The 15,386-nt window shown below is 48.1% G+C and overlaps 1 protein-coding gene across 1 annotated transcript in view; it reads left to right on the top strand.

Annotated features, from left to right (window-relative positions):
* The window catches only part of asic2 (acid-sensing (proton-gated) ion channel 2), a 510,486-nt gene that overhangs the window by 422,240 nt on the left and 72,860 nt on the right, over positions 1-15,386 (top strand). The gene's annotated exons all lie outside the window — the stretch shown is intronic.

Below are 15,386 nucleotides of genomic sequence, written 5' to 3'. Positions count from 1 at the left end.
AAGCCTAATTGTGACAATAAGCAATTTTAATTTAATTTCATTTCATTTCAAACTGATTGGAGGGGGAGTGTAAAATCCTTTGAGTTCTTTGTGTATGTTGTTGGAGGTGAAGGGAGAAGAGGCAGGGATATTGGTTTCAGAAGATGGTTTGCAGTAGAGAATAGAAACTAGGGATTATCTTTAAATTCCAGACTGGTCCTGGAACATCGGAACAGCAATAGGCCATTTAGTCCCTGGAGTATATTTCCCCATTCAATGATATTATAGACGGCCTGCTATGACATTACAGGCAATACCCGTGCACTAAACTCCAAGTAGCTGCCTTTGTCCCATTCCACTCAATACCTTTGGATAACAAAAATCAATCACTCTCAGATTTAAAATTTGCGGTTCACCTAGCATCTGAGGAAGGGAGTTCAAAACTTGAATTGCCCATTGTGAGAGGAAATATTTCCCAACCTCACTTGTGAAACATTTGGTTCTAATTTTTAGATCATAGCTGGGATCATCTAGTCACCCAGCCAGCTGTTTCTCGGTGGCGTGCCGCTCAATAGCCATGGGATTCTCTATTCCTGTTACTTGTCAATGGGATTTCCCAGTGAAGCCACCCCATGCAGGCGGGGGTGCGCTGCCGGTGGGAAAAGAGAATCTCGACGGCCGAGAAATTCCAACCCGTGTCTCGTAGACCTTGACTTTCCAAGGAGCAGAAATAGTTTATCTACATCAACCCTCTCTGCTCTCTTCAATGCCCTGAAAATGTTTAACAGTGAGCAGTCTTAGTACAAAGAAATGAAAGACTTGCATTGACATTGCGCTTTTCACAACCACCGGATGTCTCAAAGTGCTTTACCGCCAATGAAGTACTTTTGCATTATAATCACCATTGTAATGTAGGAAGCATGGCCGTCAATTTGTACACAGCAAGCTCCCACAATCAACGGGCAATGGCAGTCTCCAGTTTTTCCGAATTCCCCCCTCCTGACACCGGCACATCTCAAGGGCAGTGGGCAGAACAGAGTGGCACGGCGACGCCAGTGACACCGGTAAATCGGCCGGGGCACTCTGGCTCCAGGCTCTCCAGAAGATGTCCACCAAGGATGCGAAAAGCAGCGGGCTGCATCCACCTCAAAAATGCATCTTGGAGACACAACTATGCTCAACAGTAGACCATGAAAGATCAAGAAAGTTGAGGATCACTGATTGGGCATGGGGAAGGAGGGAGCGATGGTGCCACTAACTGTAGCTAAAGGGAATGGAAATGTCTAATGTTCACTATTAAAACATGTTACATTTGATACATGTGATGCCTCTGTCACATTAATCTTCCACAGGCCTGCTTGCACCCCACACACTGTTGCCCTCAGCTCCCCCCACCACCGCTCCCCGGGCACAGTGCTCCAAGATTAAATGCCCCCGATGCAGACGCAGACCCTGTTCAAAGGTTGGGTGTGAGCACGCTGTCAGCAGAAAGACAGAGGTTAGACTTTGGCATAAACTGAGGAGCACCAGAGCTTTCCTCACAGCGAGTTATCATCACTCTCCTGTCTTGTACAGTGACCCGCTGACAATGCCGACTCAGGCCCACCACCCTGGGTTGATGTTACACAGACCCCTTGGAGGGTAGAACGGGGTGATGGGCGAAATGGATAGGTGGTGGGCGCGACATGCGTTGAAAATTCAGGGAGTGGAAACCCTTCCTTTTAATGAAGGGCACTCCCTGATGCCCCGGTGCGTGCAAGGCAGCATCCGTGCCGTCAATTACCCCTTGGTCTTGGGGCGACTGCGGAAAATCTTGCTGCCCGGACATCTTGGTGGGTTTGGCCAAGCTCAAAGTTGATATAGTCTACTGCTGCCCGAGCCATTAGGACATCCATGACCTTATGAATGCACTTGTGGGCTGTGCTTGCGATATGCCCCATGAGCCCATGCTCGAGCCCTGGAATAGATGTTCGGGGCTGCGGGGACTTTCACGGCCACCGGGAGTGGATGTCCTTCTCCAAAGAGCTCCGATGTACAGATGCTGCAAGTGTTGAGACGGAGTTTCCTGAAACACATGCTGTCCGTTAAAACCTCAAACGTCCAACGATGCCCATACACCTTGGGCCGTTACTGGCGTCCCCCTCTGGGATCTCCTAGGCCTGGTGGGTGGCTGCGCCTACAGGGTGTGTGGCGTCTCCACACACGGGGTGATGGGCGTGCCACCTCCAGCCACTGTCGTCACTGCTACCTTCTCTGGCGTCCAGCAGCCTGGGCAGCCAGCAGCACTGTGGGGACATTGTCTGCGGGACCGACACCAGTGTTCATTTTGGTCTCTTGTTGCTCTGTTTATCTGGTTCTAAATACAGCGGTCACTATGGTCGCCTTCCTTAATCCTAATTATGTTTGCTCTAGAGTCGCCAGGTATCTTTCAATACTGCCACAAGGTTCAAACCCGAATACTGATGAAAGAACCAATGCACCAGTTAGTTAGTTCAAAGTCAATACTATTTATTTACACACACAGTGATATCTACTCATTCACAAATACCACAAACTAAACTATCTCTAACACTAACGCCTATACTTAACTTCGGGTGCCCACTCAGTCAGAGGAACAATGGCTGTTGTTCGGATCTGAGGCTGTTGGGTACGAAGGTGTAACAGGAGAACAGCTAAGGTCGTCCTTCTGTTGGCGAGCGTTGACCTTGGACTTACTTGCTTCTGGTGCAGCTGGTGGACGGGTCTCTCCGCTTCGAGAGCCGAGTCCAAGAGAGCGATTCTCTCTCGGGGGCTTCTTATACCCGAAGGGACTTCGCGCGCTTTTGGGCGGGCCTTGAACTTGGCCCCAATTAATTGGGCTGTATTTTGATCACTCGTATTGATCTTGACCAATAAAGGGGTGGGTGCCCTGATGGCTCGGCATGTCCGAGGTGGCCGTTGGCCTTGCTTTGTTTGTGTCTTTCTGGCGCCGAGGTGTCTGCCTCAGTACCGGTTACTTGAATGTTATCTCTTTGTTCCCGGAGATGGGCCATCAATATGCTAATTGCCTTACAGTTTCAGTCTCGTCTGGGAGTTTCCTTCTCGATACGCATCCAGGCTCTGTGCCTGCCTGCTTTCTTAGCATTGCCCATAGTTCCCTATAGTCTTTGCAAACATCCATTTTGTATTCTGGAAGTGGCCATCCCAGATGGCTACACTCTGTAAGGAATTGGAGAAGGAGTTGGACCGACAATCAGTTAGGGCTTCAAACCCTGGCCCTCAAATTCCTCAAGCCTCACCCCCACCAACACCCTGCCCCCCCCCTTCCCCCTTCCCCTCCTTCCCCCCCCCCTCCCCCCTTTACGTGTCCCTCCTTCTCTCAGAGTGCTATCCAACGAGCCAGTTGCGTTGGAAAACATCACTCTGAACAATCAGCCCTGGCCACAGCAGGAGCCCCTAGACCCCAGACCCCTGCCAGGAACATTAGGGAGACCGTCGTCAGCTGCCCTCTCCTTTGTACACAAGGATATCCCCAGTGCTGAAGCCCAGATTTTGTGTGTGTGATTGATGGCTGCTGCCTCGATGGTGCTGACTCTTCTAGAAGTCAGGCAAAGTGTTCAGGCTTCAAAGTTTGATTGAAATACGATGCAATGGGCAGCACGCTGTCACAGTGGGTTAGCCCTGCTGCCTCACGGCGCCGTGGTCCCAGCTTCAATCCCAGCCCTGGGTCACTGTCCGTGTGGAGTTTGCACATTCCCCCTGTATTTGCGTGGGTCTCACCCCCACAACCCAAAGAGGGACAGGGTAGGTGGTTTGGCCACACAAAATTGACACTTAATTAGAAAAAATGAATTGGGTACTCTAAATTTATAAATAAAAAAGGAATACAATGCAATAATCACCATCTGAGACATGGCACATGTACCCACGAGAATCCACTTGGGTAATATTTTATTGGCAAAATGGCAACAAAGATTTGGAAATCAACTACCTAACATTCCACATCTCACAGTAACCATTAAACAACAAGGAAATGTCACCACTCCATATTGGTACCAGTACAAAACTGTATCAGTTGATTTTTAAACCATACACACTGCATCATCCCTCAGAGGTTCCTCAACAGAAATGGAGGATAAGCCTGAGAATGTGTTATCATGTCCAAAAGTTTGTCATAGAAATTATCTGTTCATCAATGTGTTACTTGTTGGTTGTTCCACATACCAGTGCCATTCTCCATCCATGAGTCACAGCTGCGCAGAGCCTTCCACATGTCCGCATCTCATCCAGATATTCCACTGGAGCTCAAATTGCAGTTGACCATCCTTGATTTCCAGGGTGTTTGACCCATGGTGACGTACTAGTTATATGCAGCACTCACCAGACCATCAAAAAAGCATCAGCAATCTGCAAAAGCATTTCATCAATAGCTTCACCAGGTTGCTCATTTGGATCATTGGCTTGCACCAGGTCCCAATGCATCTTCTTAGTTCAAACCTGATTGCCTTTTTGGCTCATACATCCTGCTGAGCCCGGTTTTCCAGGTTCTAGGTATCTTGGAAAGAATTGTCCTCCTTTCAGGCAAAGAAGCAAATAACAGCAGCACCCTCCAGGCATTTGCAGATGCACGCAGCAAACATAACATACTATCCATATATCGCAATAACCATTAACCGACAAGAAAAAGACACTGTGCCAGAATTTCGGTACAAACACAAAGTTACAACAGTGCATTTATACAAAGAAAATCAAATACACATTAAATAGAAAACAGTCACTCGTACAATTAAGTCACCAACACCTGAATCAACTCGTCACTCTCTCCCCCTCCCACAGCTCCCAGCAGCAGACTTGCATCAGAGGAAAATCGCTCCGGGATAGCACAACAATATGCCAAAAAGTCACAACGCGCAGAACACAGCAGAAGAGTCAGAGAGCATCATTCCTCCTCTCCAGCACTTGCAGTAGATTCCATACTCCAGGCCATAGAAACAAAAAGGGCTGCAGCAGACAAATACACAGCCTCCAAACAGTACACAGTTAACATTACAGTAGCTCTCTCTCCCTCCCTCAGCTCCCAGCAGTAGGCTTGCATCAGTAGAAAGCCGCTCGATGGTACCCTAACAAACACCAGAAAGTTACACCAACACAGAGCACGACAGAAGAGCAAAAGAACTCCCCTCACCCTTTCGCTAGCACTGGCAGTAGGTCATCTTACTGCCACCCTTTCCCATGCTCCAAGCCACAGAAGGAAGAGGGGCTGCAGCAGACAAGCACACGGCCTCGAGGCATTTAACAGTAAACAACCAACAGTGCAATTGCAAACACACAGTTTCCAGACATTAAACATAGAATGGTCAACAGTACAATACAGTCAGCAGAAATCCGCACAGCTTCCAGACATTAAACGGTCAACAGTCAATAGCACAATAAAATCACCAGCAATTTGCAAAAGCGTTTCTTCTAGACCTTCAGCAAATTGCTCAGTTGAATTGGGCCGCCACCTTTCCCCTCCTCCAGCACCACCAGCAGATCATCTGACTCCATCCCTTTTCTTGCAATATCTGCAATACTTAAAGGTGGCTTGAACATCTCACTGATGCAAAGCCCTTCACCCCCCCCTCCCCCAACCCTGTCCAGATACGACCCCTGATAAAACCAAACGCCCATGAGGGGGCCCAATCCCCCTCGAGCACAGGGGCAAGAGCTCCAGTGCCCTTCAGCTACAGACCTGAAAATGATAATATGCCTACTCACCTCCCCAGTTTTCCTCAGCAGCCATTGCACCAGCTCCACATTTTAAAAAGGAGTACTAAACAACGCCTGGATCAATTCTCCCTGGGGAAGCTGGCTAATTCCCGGGAGGCCTTTGCATTCAACGTCAATCTCGCTAATCAGATTGAAATTAATGCAAATTGGGGTTTATGATTCGCTTGCCATATTTGGGTGAGATCCGGAACTCGCCATCGGGAGCGGGCCGGTTAGATGGCAAACTAAATCCGCCCGTGCGAAATGCGATTTTGGCCTTTCCCGCTATCTAACCAGCACATCCAGATTTCCACTGGGCACAATACAGTGGCTATTCGTCCCCTCTGCCTGGGCTCTGACTGTAGCTTAAGCTAAGAACCCAGTAGAACCTGTAGGCCAGTCGCAGGCTCAGCAGGGAACAGCAGTACTGAAGGAAGGAGTGTAAACTGATCAAAGTTATTTTAACATTCAAGCAACAGGGCGGAAGAGCAGAGGGACGTACAGCTGAGAAGTAAAATGTATAGTGCAAACAGGTAGTTTTGATGTCCATAGACATCTGCTTTTGCAGCTAACTTTAAGAAAGGATCCAGCTCTCAGGAAAGCAAGGAGCAGAGATGATTGGGGATGGGAATGGTGGTTAAACCAAACCGTTAACCTGCATATATTACCAGATGAAAGGACACAGATCCCTTTGATGTATTCAGGAGTGCAGCAGCAGGATTATGCAAGTGTTGTAAAAATGCCAAACCTCTCACAGTTGCTTGCATTTGATAGCTTTAGTTAAAGGGGATTACATCAGCGCAGTGCAGTTATATCCTAATTTATTGCACCCACACTCCATTTCCTATTTTGAAAATTAAATTTTCAAGTGTTTACAAACAGCTTCATAATTTGTGAAACTGTTCTACGTTATCATTGCATGTTTCCAGCAGCATAATTTAATTGGATCAATTTGATTTTTTTTGGTATACTTGTGCCTGCACTGGATTGAAGCGTATTGGAGGGCTGAGATAATTGTTTTAGTTGGGGAAATTAGGATAGGAACAGAAGGTGGAAATCACCAGCTCCACAGAATAAGTGACTTTTCCACACATACTGTTGGTCAGGAGGAGCAGGATGCTTCTCCCAGGCATGATAAGACAACCTTAGGCCTCCCGTCTGCCAAGTGTAGCCTCTTTATTTCCCTTGGCATAATTTTCGCTTTCCCCCCCCCACCCTTACTCCTGCTACCACCTTCCAGATCCATTGGCCTCTTCCTTCCTTTCATCTGGATCACTGACAACACCCATTTCCCGATTGACTGGGGTTATTCCTAAGGGTCATGCTGCTATTGGCTAATGTCAATTTAGTCAGTTGCCAGGCAGGACACAGAACAATAACATGATAATGAAACCCTGATGTTAGGTTCATCAGGATCTCCACATATACAGTCTTGTTGTCTCCCCCGTACCCTCCCCATAAATATTGGGACCCACCCTTCAAAGCTGAAAAGTAATTTTTCCAGACTTTCCCAACATTTCAGGGCTTTAATGCTGGACTCTCCTCTGCTCTGTCTCCAGCTCTTAAAGTCTCACTGGTGCCTCCATGATGAGAAGTGGATGTAGTTCTCAATTTGCAGCATGAGGCGGTAACATGGCTACATCGTAGAGATAGGTCACTCATGACTAATGTACCTGCATCATGTGGAGATGTCGATGTTGGAGTGGGGTGGGTACAGGAAGAAGTCTTATAACACCAGGTTAAAATCCAACAGGTTTCTTTTGAATCACTAGCTTTCTGATTCACCTGATGAAGGAGCTGCGCTCCGAAAGCTCGTGATTGGAAACAAACTTTTTGGACTTTAACTTGGTGTTGTAAGACTTCTTAATGTACCTTCAGATATCATAAAATTCCAGCGTACCAAATGAAGGTGTTTTTGTGATGTGAAATTTGATTTTATAGGGTGGAATTTAGCGAGCCTGTTCGCTGTGGGCTCAAATCCCATTAAGGCTGGAAAATCTTGTGAGAGGGCCAGAACGGAATTTGCACAGGCATGATTTCAGAACATGATGTTCCCTCCCCGCTGCCAGTTACAGGACTCCTGATTTGCATGGTTTTAAATATAGTTTAATATCATTAAATGGCTTCACGCTGTAGCGTCTGGGACCATGGAATGCTCCCCCCATGGCTGCGTGACATCACGCCGGCGCAAATCACTACTGGTTTGTGAAAACAAAGGCCAGTCGTGGTGACCATGCCGGGGGGTGCAGAGGTCCTGGGGTTGAGGGCCGAGGCTGGGTGTTTCCCCCTAACCAAGGGTCAGTGCCAGGGGCTACTGCCTGGGGGCACAGCCAGGGAGCACTGAGGTGGTCTCTGCCAAGGGGCTAACCCTTCTCTATTGGGTGGGATTGCCCTTATGTGTGGTGGAGGGAGGAGAAGGGTGCATTCTGATGACAGTGAGGGGCGGGGTAGATGGGTGAGAGTGCCCCGATGCGTCCCTGGTTGGGGGAGTCACCCAAAAGCCTGTGGGAGGGGGTGGTTTAAATTTTTGCAGACCAGGGTGCCTTTTAAAGATGGTGCCCAGAACTCTTTGGAGAAGGCCTTGCCAGCTCTAACAGGCCCCACCCTGCCAGAGTGATGGCCCAAACCAGACACACCCCCGATTTTGCATCAGAAAATCTGTTCAGAAAACCTGGCTGTATTTCTGGAGAGAAATATACCGGGCGCGATTCTCCGCAAATGCGGAGAGTCGTAATGACTGCCGTGAAACCAGCCGTGTTTCACGGCAGCCTTAACGCCCGTTCCCGGGACCCGATTCACCCTCCCCAGTCGGGGCTAGCATCGCGGCCCCGGGAAAAACGGCAGCGCGGGCTTAGCGAACGTTCGCTAAACCCGGCCGCCAAGACTCACGGCGGCTGACGCGCACGATGACGTCAGCCGCACATGCGCGGGTTGGACAGCTGCAACCCGCGCATGCGCGGATGACATCATCGCGCATTTGCGTCAGACCCGCGCATGCGCGGTCCGTAATGCCCCTCAGCCGCCCTGCGGACTGATCCTGCGGGGCGGCGGAGGGAGAAAGAGTGCACAGGGTAAGCACCCTTGTGGCATGGTTGTGCAGAACGGCACTTTGGCGCCGTTTTCACGAACTTGTATAGCAGGTGTATTCAAATTCGTGAAAACGGCCGTAAAGGCCTTGGAAATCGGCCCATCGGCCAGGGGAGAATCGCTGCTCGCCGTAAAAAAACGGCGAGCAGCGATTCGTGTCGGGGGGCGGGCGTGGGGGGGGGGGGGGAGAATAGCGGGAGGGCGTCGGACCAGCTTTGCCGTAAAAATTTGCGCCGCCCGCTATTCTCCGCCCCGTCATGAGTGCGGAGAATCGCGCCCACCAGTTTTCAAACAGAATCTGACAGTTTGACCTTTTTTAAAAATTCCACCCATTTTAATTTCACTATGTGGGAAAGTTCTCCCTCATTTCACCATTGCTTCTTTTGCCAATAATGTGATGTCAGTGTCCTCTAGTTCTCAATTCTTTTGTCAGTTGGAACACTTTCTCCCTCCAGACCACTCATGATTTTTTACACCTCTATCAAATATTCTCTCAACCTTCCTTTCTGTGATTTTTCGAAACAAAAACTAGTGCCTTGAATCTGTACTCTGCAAGGAAGAATTTCTGAGTGAATATGTTGGGATTTGTACTCTATATGAGCACTATCCTAATCGTCCCAGTTCACTATGGGCTTCAGTGAAGTCATTAATGTTTATGCATCACTGTTTTGTGTCTTCCTCAATATATGTTGCCACGACCCCCTGGGCTACTGCGAGGTCAATTCCAGCCCCACTTGACCTGGAGTCACAACACAAGTGAAAGAGCGGCATGGTAGCACAGTGCTTAGCATTGTTGCTTTACAGCGCCAGGGTCCCAGGTTCGATTCCTGGCTTGGGTCACTGTCTGTGTGGAGTCTGCATGTTCTCCCTGTGTCTGGGTGGGTTTCCTCCGGGTGCCCTGGTTTCCTCCCACAAGTGTGACGACTAGGGTATTTTCATAGTAACTTCATTGCAGTGTTAATGTCAGCCTACGTGTGACACTAATAAAGATCGTTATGATTATTTTAAAATAGCAGAGGTCCTTGGTTGATCCCAATAAACTGCGGTCACCAGTTTTGTAACTATAACACAAGTAATCTTTTATTACAGACAGTATTATAGTTAAACAGACATAAAAATGTAACCGACTATCTAATACCCTTTCCCAACTACCGTTTCCCTTTCTAACTACCCCCACTCTCTGCACACAAAGACAAATAGCACAGAGGGAAAAGGGCGATTGAGAGATAAAGAAAATATTAATAAGAATAGAAGGATAAAGGATCTTTGGTACACTAAGATAGCTTCCAGTCAATGTCTTTCTGCTTTCATTTAGGTAATTCTAGGCTTGAGATGGTTTTCTCTGGCAAGGTTGTCTACATTCTCTGTTGTTTCAGGATTAGTTCCAAGTTTACAGCAAAGATGTGCCAGGCATTCAGTGGTTTTAGAACATTAAATCAGTTTTTTACTTCTGCAGCGAGAGAAAGTCTGTTGCTTTCACCTCAAAGGGTTAAACACTTCTGCCCAGTTCTCTCAGAAAACACCTCGCAGGAACAAATTACTGACTGTTGTCAGGCAGAACACTGTCCCTGGAAAACCTAATGGTTGCAAATTAGCTACTCGAACTAAATTCCTCCAAAACTGATTCCCAAGATTCACTTGATGCTGACGAGTCTGTTTTCCTCTCCAAAATATGATACCTGGGAACACAATGGGTGCGATTCAACAGGACAAAAAAAGAGTCTCGTTTCGGACACGTTGAATTGGGTCTTTCTCAGCTGCTGTAAGACCCCACTATGCAATAGCACTTTGCAGCACATCCGTCGAGGCCGCACTTGCATCATATCCTACATTGATGTGCTGAGCTTACCAGTCCAGGAAGAGTACGCACGGATCAAGCACCATTTTTAAAGGTTACCCCGATCTTTTCACCACACTCAGCATCCCCAATGGGGACTCTGGGCTCTCGCCAAAGCAGCCAATCTACCTCTTCCGCATTCCTCGAACCACCCCCCCTCACCCCACCTCTTAAGGGCAAGGCACCCCAGGCCCGAAGCCCCGGCACAGGCAAGCTGGCACCTTTGTACCTGCCAACCTGACAGGGCCATCTGGGCAACCTGGCAGTGCCAGGGTAGCAGTGCCAAGGTGCTGGGGAGCCAGCAGAAGTGCCAGGGTGCCACATTGCGCACCGCCTGACCACCCGGGGGCCTCCAATGATCTGGCATTTCCACCCCCCCCCGGCGGTGCTGTTAAGGCTGATCCACGTTTGTGTGGATGAGTGCTAAACGACGCCCTGGCGATGCCCCCCAAGTGCAGCCGTTAGGTTCCTGGGCACCCGGAGAATACCACGCAGACATATAAATGAGCCTAATGGCTCACTCAAATAGGCTAATCTGGATATTGCCCAGCGAGGGCGAGATCCAGATCACGATATCTCGCAAGATGCCATTGAAACTCAAGTGTTGCAAATCTCACGGCAGGCCTCTCACTAGATTCAATGCATCACCATGTTGGGCGTGACGAGGCTGGTAAATCACCCTCATAGAATCATAGAATTTACAGTGCAGAAGGAGGCCATTCGGCCCATCAAGTCTGCGCTAGCTCTTGGAAAGAGCACCCTCTCCAAGCCCACTATCCCCATAACACAGTACCCCACTCAACCAACACTAAGGGCAATTTTGGACACTAAGGGCAATTTAGCATGGCCAATCCACCTAACCTGCACATCTTTGGACTGTGGGAGGAAACCGGAGCACCCGGAGGAAACCCACGCACACATGGGGAGAACGTACAGACTCCGCACAGACAGTGACCCAGCCGGGAATTGAACCTGGGACCCTGGAGCTGTGAAGCAATAGTGCTAACCACTATGCTACCATGGTCCTGGCAAGCAGGCTGCTTCAGCTTGAGTCCACTGCTTAAAGGCACATTCCAAATATGGGTCCACAGATCGAAAATAATAAAATAAATGAAAAGTGAATGCAAACAAAAGGAAATAAACAGGAAGGACTCTTACAATTAAAATCAAAATTATTGTTACCAACCAACAAGGGAGTGTGTCCTTCCTTTTAATATTGCTTCTGAAAATGAGTTCAAATTTGAAATCTTCAACCAAAAATTGACAATCTGGATTGTAAATGAATTGTTTTATCAAGGATTATACAAATGCACGTTTAATCATAGGAACATGTGAATTAGGAGCAGAAGTAGGCAATTCAACCCTTTGAGACGGCTCCACCATTCAATCAGATCTTGGCTGACCTCTTCCAGGTCTCAAATCCGCGTCCTGCCTGTTTCCCATATACTTCAACCCGTTTTCTTTTATCATAAATATATCTATCTCCTTCTTGAAATCATTTAATGACTCAGAGGACTCAGAGGGAGAATGACTCAGTGGATTAGATAGGGTGGACAGTGAGAGCCTTTTTCCTCGGATGGTGATGTCTAGCGCGAGGGGACATAGCTTTAAATTGAGGGGAGATAGATATAGGACAGATATCAGAGGTAGGTTCTTTACTCAGAGAGTAGTAAGGGCGTGGAATGCCCTGCCTGCAACAGTAGTGGACTCGCCAACACTAAGGGCATTCAAATGGTCATTGGATAGACATATGGATGATAAGGGAATAGGGTAGATGGGCTTGAGTGGTTTCACGGGTCGGCGCAACATCGAGGGCTGAAGGGCCTGTACTGCGCTGTAATGTTCTATGTTCAGACCCCACTGTACTGACTGACATTGGGCAGAAAAAACAACAACAGGTTACAGCTGGATTAAAATTTTTAAAAAATAATTCCAAGATGACGTCGGAGCATGATGACGCTCTGCGAGTTCTCCCCTACAGATCCTCTTCCTATATCTTTTATAACCTTTACTATAGTATGTTCTGTAATTATTATAGTATGTTCTATATATTCACGTGTGGAACGATCTGCCAGGACTGTAAGCAGGACAGTACTTTTCACTGTACTCAGTACACATGACAATAAATAAATAAGCCAAATATTTCCTGAAATATATCAAAATAAATCAAATTGTGGGCAACGTGTTCCAAAATTTAACCACCCTCTAGGAGAAGTAGTTCCTCGTCATCTCAGTTTTACATCTACCGCCTCTCAACCTATATCCGTGACCTCTCATTCTAGATTGCCCCACAAGGGGGAACATTTGGTCTACATTTACTTCATCAATCCCTTTTCGAATTTTATACACCTCAATCAGATCCCCTCTCATTCTTCTAAACTCCAGCAAGTATAAGACCAAACTGTTTAATCTCTCCCCATACGTCAATCCCCAGAATCAACCTGATGAACCTCCTCTGAACTGCATGCAATGGCCATCACATCCTTCCACGAATAAGGAGACCAAAACTGGACACAATACTCCAGATGTGGTCTCACCAACACCCTATACAATTGCAATACTTCTCTACTTTTATACTCCAGTCCTTTTGCAATAAATGCTCACATTCCAGTTGCCTTTTTTATTACATGCAGTACGTGCATACGAACTTTCTGCGATTCATGAACAAAGTCACCAAGATCCCTCTGCCCAGATGCAGTTTGAATCTGCTTTCCATTTCGATAATAATTTCCCTTTCTATTTTTTGGGCCCAATTGGATAACCTCACACTTACCAAATTAAATTTATCTGCTGGAGAAATTGTTCAATAACGCTTTTCTGAATTCTGAAATGGATCAAGCATTTAAATCCGGCTACTTTTCAGTTATGCTATTTCAATTCTGAAATTGCAAGGCTGTTAGGGGAGGCAGAGGCGTAGTGGTAATTGTTGCTGGATTAGTAATCCAGGGTCCCGGTGCCATGATCTGGGGACCCAAGTTCGAAACCCCCACATGGCAGATGGTGCAATTGGAATGTAACAAAAAGAACCTGGAATTAAAAATCTGAAGGTGACCATGAAACCATTGGTGTAAAAAGCCTATCTTGTTCACTGATGTATTTTCGGGAAGGAAATCTGCTCTCCTCACCTGGTCTGGCCTGGATGTGACTCCAGACCCACAGCAATGTGGTTGACTCTTAAATGCCTCTGGGCATTTAATATTTTGGGCGGGATTCTGCGCAAATCGTCGGGGCAGGAAAAAACGGCACAAACCCTGGCGGGAACCACTCGGCGTCGAGCCGCCCCAAAGGTGCGGAATCCTCGTCACCTTCGGGGGCTAGGACGGTGCCAAGTGGTTTGCGCCGGGCTGGCCGGCGGGAAGGGGCTTGGCGCCACGCCAACCGGAGCCTAAGGGCCTCCGCCGGTCGGCGTGAGTTGGCGCATGCACAGGAGCGTCAGCATCTGCTGGTGTCATCCCCGCGCATGTGCAGGGGGGGGTTCATCTCCGCGTCGGCCATCGCAGATCGGTACAAGGCTGACGCGGAGGAATAGATTGCCTCCACGGCACAAGCCTGCCCGCGGATCGGTGGGCCCGATCGCGGACCTGGCCGCCGTAGGGACACTCCCCAAGGCCACATCGCCCTGCGCCCCCCCCGAGGACCCTGGAGGCCACACAAGGAGCTGGGTCCCACCGCTAGGGACCAACCTTGATTTACGCCGGCGGGACCCTCGTTGAATGGGCGGGACTTCGGCCCATCGCAGCCCGGAGAATTCGGGTGGCCCCGGGGCCCATTGCGTCACGCCGGTCCCCGCCCCGAGGCGGGCGGCGCGATTCACGCCTGGCCAATTTATAGGGACCGGAGAATTCAGAGGACGGCGGGGACGGGAGTCACGCCGACCCCCGGCGATTCTCCCGACCTGGTGGGGAGTCTGAGAATCCCGCCGATTATAAATGGCCATCTGCAGAATGAGCCTGTACTTATGTGACATGTGTTCAGTTTTGTAAAGTGGGCATATCCTGCACAACAATAAATTGTAAGAACTTAACTGGATTTTTTTGCACTGTTGTTCATCCCCTGTTTGCAATGGGTCAGAAGGAATTGCTTTAGCTCAGTTGGCTGGACAGCTGGTTTGTGATGCAGAATGAGGTCAACAGCACCGGTGCAGTTCCTGTACCAGCTGAGATTATTCACAAAGGACCCCGCCTTCTCAAACTTGCCCCTCGGCTGGAGTTTGGTGATCTTCTGGTTAAACCACCATCCTCAAAGGGGAAAGCAGTCTATGGTCATCTGGGGCTACTGCAACTTTACTTATGGGTCACTGGGGTTATTGTTATTATAAATAAATACAAAGCTATTAAGAAGTGAGAAATAAAAAGGGAGGCTCGCAGAATATTTATACCCAATTGAGAAACCTACTTTAAAATAGAGAGAGAAAGATTTGATAGTGTCACGGTGAGTGTGAATATTATATTGTTGGCAGTAATTTTTTTCCTAGTTTGTCAGCAATGCAGTTTTATTGTTATTTCTGCCTTAACATCAGCAACATATCTTTGCCATTGTGGGCTTTGTCATTCTGCCATTAGCAATGATTCAAAATCACTGCACATTTTCTTCATTTGAAACCGTGCTAAAATAACACGGGCGTTTTACAGAAGCAATTTAACCACTACACCAAAGGTAGTGCACCTTTCTCGCAGTTCCATTCATGTGTGAGGGTGACTGCTATCTGGGGGCATGCTGAAAATGTTGAGAATAGTAAATTGGCAGAGAAAAGACG

This window comes from Scyliorhinus canicula, chromosome 19 (genome assembly GCF_902713615.1).
Source record: "Scyliorhinus canicula chromosome 19, sScyCan1.1, whole genome shotgun sequence".
Classification (NCBI taxonomy): domain Eukaryota; kingdom Metazoa; phylum Chordata; class Chondrichthyes; order Carcharhiniformes; family Scyliorhinidae; genus Scyliorhinus; species Scyliorhinus canicula.
The sequence above is the reverse complement of the archived record's forward strand: the minus strand, read 5'-3'. Positions and strand labels throughout refer to the sequence as shown.